A 4,813-nucleotide genomic window follows, 5' to 3' on the forward strand; every position below is an offset into this window, starting at 1 on the left:
TGTAACAATTACAAAGTGAACCATATCCACAGTGTCACCAGGATTTGTTGGGGTTGATGTCCTAAATCTCGTGGTCTTGTAGTTTGTAAATTTTATTTGTACAAACATATTATTTATTTAATAAAATAAGTGTCGCATTAACCCAAAAACCAATAAACTAAGATCCATGATTATTTGATGTAACTTAAACATGTATGTGGAGACATACAAGTAGATCATATTTAAGTAATAACCTGAACGGTCTGTAGTAGATGGATAAGGTTGGGTACCTTATTCTGGTGATACTACGGATACGACACGCTTTATAGTTGTTACAATTATTGTAAAGTGCTACAAATGATCTAATCCTAATCGTTCATATGGTGACATGTGAGCGGGGGTATCCTATATAGAGAATTTGTATAAGACCAGGCCACAAAATGAATAGTCTCACTTTATAACACTGTTACTAGAAAAGACTTACATTTCACCAGCATGATCATAGGTGACTTGACCTTAATCCTAAGTGAGTTGTGAACTTCTACCTATGAGGGTGGTCCTTTAATCTTCATGGGTGAGAGTCGCTAGATTCGCCGACTCAGTAGGCCTACCATTTTGGAGATTCTTCTGATTGGAGAGCTGGAAACACATCTACATAAGAAAAAATCTACTCATTCCTATTGTTAGGGTAAGTAGATATAAATTACTCTCTTAAAGGCTAATTCTGGGTCTTGAACAATGTGGCGCCACACCCTTTCATTGTCCGAGAGAGGTTAAGTTATAGTTGGATTATGACTAATTGTTTATTAGAGAGATCAATGGTACTTAAGGAGTTAGATGTAACTATATGAGGTAAAATGATAATTTTGACCCAACTATACTTACAAGTAATTTGTGAAGGGTTAAAGCACTATTGATTGGTTATATTTAGTGGATACAAAAATATATCTATAGTACGAAGAGTGCAGCTATCGGTCTTTAGTAGAGTGACCAGTGGTTAATGAAGGTTGATTAATTTAATCAAAGAGTTTAATTAATTAATTAATTATCATTGGAGCTTCAATCTATATGTTCATAAGGTTTTATTGTTAGCTCAATAAGAATTAATGAGAATCAAATTAATTTTGGATTAATTTGAACTATACAAATTAATTAAAGGGAATTGATTATATAAAATACAATTAATATAATGTATTAATACATTATAATATAAAATTTTACCGGGAGAAATAAATATTTGAATATGGTTCAAATATTAATTATATGAATATAATTCATATAAAAACTGTAAGTTAAAATTAATGTGAATATGATTCATGGTAATACTATATGTTATATGAGAGAACAATAAACTATGGGTTATATTATATATGATATAATTATAAGCCATAGGTTATATGTTATATGTGATATAACATATAGTTTAATATGATATATATTAAATTAGTTTATATGTATATATATATATATATGTATATATTATGTATATGTATATATGTATGTGTGATATTATTATATATATATATAATTAAAATTCATTGATTTAAATTAAAAGCGGAGGGAGTTATTTTGATAACTCCTTCAACCCCCTCAACTCACTCTCTCACATACGTGAAAAAATACAGAGAGAAGCAACACAACTTGAAAACTGTTTTTTACTGCATGATCTTGATCTCTCTCTTCTTCTTTGGAGAAAAATTCACTCAGCCAAATCTCTTCTCCCTTTTAACGAAGTTAATTCACATAAGCCCACAATTATCTGTTGATTGCCATCCTTGATAATAGCAAGGAATATTTCGTGGTTGAATGCACACAAAATGTGTGTCGTTTGCCTTAGATTTAGGGTGGTTTTTTAATATGATTTTTGAAAAGTGCTAGGGTGACTCGCCACTCGACATATGGATGTTAAACAGAAACCACTGAAAAGCACTGTAACAATAGGATACTGACAAGCACTATAACTTATACTTTCTTTTAAAGCAAATCCTTTCTCCATTCCATTTTTTAAAATAAACACTTTACTTTCAGATAGGGAAAGAGAATAAATTTGCTCAATCAAATAAGAAACATAGATTAAACTCCTTTTCATATTAGGAACTACATATGAAGGAACTCTTATAGAAGAGAACCAGTGAGCGGAAGCAAGATCTTTCCAAGCCCATTGTGAAAGAATAAACACATTCACAAACAAACAAGAATAGTTATGCATCTTAAACAAAATTACAGCATGTTTTCTTAATCAAATACAAAAAGAATTGAGAGACATACCCTTGAAGAACTCTTCTTCTGGAAATATCTCGCTCTCATGAGAATCGTCCGGCAATATCTCGCTCTCGTGAGCAATCGTCTAGCCAATCGTCAAGCAATCACGAACTGTCTGATCCACGAACATCAACCCCTCGACACTACCACTTGGCAACCTTGGTATTCTCAAAGTGAAAATCCAGGAGGTGTGGGCTCTATGTGAATTTGGTAGAGGGAAGGAGGAAGAAAATGATTGAACTACACGATCAAGTAAGTGGGAGAAAAGTTTTGTCTAACGCATAGACTGAGAGTACTTGATCGTTTAGTAATCTCTCGCTCTCGTGAGAATCGTCTAGCCAATCATCTTGCAAATCTCGCTCGATCATTTAGTCTCTCGATCAATCGTTTAGTCTCTCGCTAGATTATTTAATCTCTCGTGAGGACTATCGTATAGTCTATCGTGAGCAAATGGTTAGTAATTCACCAAATGAAGTGATCGTTCAATAAAATGTAAACCCTTTTCATTTTACTGTTCAGTTATTAAAACTGAATATAAGCTCCCACTCGCACGGTTAAAGGAGAAATTAAATAACCAACTAAACAATTATCTCATAATTGTTTTTATTATAAATAAATATAATAACCAACTTATCATATTATATTTATAACCTATAGTTTTAATATCACATCATATGTAATATTTAAACCATAGTTCTTTTCTCTTTATTTAATATAAATCATATTTATATCAAATTCCTCCAATTAATGTATCTTATACATCAAATCAATTATATCACATATAATTGAACTAATTTAATTATATCATATATAATCAAATTCCCTTTTGTTAATTTGAACAATTCAAACTAACCAAAAAACTGATTCTCAACTTGAATCCATTGAGTTACCAAGGGGACTTTATGGACCTGTAGCTTGAAGCTCCAACGGTATGTGAATAACTAAATAAACTCTTTAATCACAAAATCCATCATTCGTTAACTATTGAGCACTCCACTAAAGACTGACAGCTGCACTCTTCTCACTACAGATATATTTCTATGTTCATTGGATATAACCAATCAATAGTACGATAACCTTTCACAGATCGCTCATCAGTACAGCTAGGCCAATTTACCATTTTGCCTCTGTAGTTACATCTAACTCCTTAAGTACCACTGATTCCTTTAATGAACAACACATCATAGTCCTACTATGAATGAACACCTCTTAGGCCATGAGAAAGCGTGGTGCCGCATCGTTCAAGCCCCGAAATCAGCCCTTAAAGGATCAATCTATCTATTTACCCTTGTTTCGGGGAAGAAGTGAATTTCATCTTGTGTAGCTGAGTTCCCAACTCCCCAATCAGACGAATTCCTAAAGTGGTAAGTTTGAGTCGGTAATCTGGCCACTCACACCCATGCAAATCAAAGGACCACCCTCATAGGCAGGAGTTCCCAACTCACTCAGGATTAAGGTCATGTTACCAATGGTCATCCTAGTGAAATGAAAGTCTCTATCATGAACGACGTTATATAACGAGACTAAACATTTCGTGGTCCGGTCTTATACAAACTTCTTTGTATAGGACACCCCCGCTCGCATGTCTTCACATGAATGATCAAGATCAGACCATCTGTAACACTTTACAACATTTGTAATATCTACAAAGCAAGTCGTATCCATAGTCTCATCAGGATAAGATTTCCCTACTTTATCCATATACTACAGACTATTTAGGTTATCACTTAAGGCATGATCCACTTGTATGTCTCCACATACAAGCTTAAGTTACAACGATAACCAGGGATCTTAGTTTATTGGTTTGTGGTTAATGCAACTAAAATATCTCATATTTAATACACAACAGTAAAGAAAATATCTCATATTATTATATCACAAGTGTTTGTTCATATAGGTGTTTACAAACTACAGGGCCCTACGAGATTTAAGGCATCAACCCCAATAATCTCCCACTTGTCCTAAAGTGAGTGAGTGAACAGATAAAAACAAGTACAAAACAATAAACTAGTGCACTGAGGCCCAGTACAAATCCCCCACTTGCCCTAGTCCAACCGCGGACAATCCCGTAGACCCATGCTCTGTAGGTAACCCTAAAAAAACTATAGTCGTGAGAGCCTTCGTAAATGGGTCAGCAACGTTGTGCTCCGAAGCAATCTTCGTGACTATCACGTCCCCTCGATGCACAATCTCGCGGATGAGATGATACTTTCGCTCTATATGTTTGTCGCGCTTATGACTCCTAGGCTCCCTGGAGTTCACCACAGCACCACTATTATCACAAGAAAGGGTGATGGGCCTAGACATGTCTGGAAAACATCCAAGTCAGAAACTTTTTGAGCCAAACGATCTCCTTATCAGTTTCACAGACCGCTACATACTCAGCCTTCATAGTGGAGTCAGCGATGCACCCCTGCTTAGTGCTTCGCCCTACTACAGCTCCTCCGTTCAGAGTAAACATTGATCCTGAAGTGGATTTTTTAGAATCCTTATCAGTCTGAAAATAAGAGTCTGTGTATCCAGTAAGGATCAAATCCTTAGATCCATACACGAGCATGTAGTCCCTCGTTCT

The sequence above is a fragment of the Benincasa hispida genome, chromosome 10, assembly GCF_009727055.1.
Source record: "Benincasa hispida cultivar B227 chromosome 10, ASM972705v1, whole genome shotgun sequence".
Lineage (NCBI taxonomy): Eukaryota > Viridiplantae > Streptophyta > Magnoliopsida > Cucurbitales > Cucurbitaceae > Benincasa > Benincasa hispida.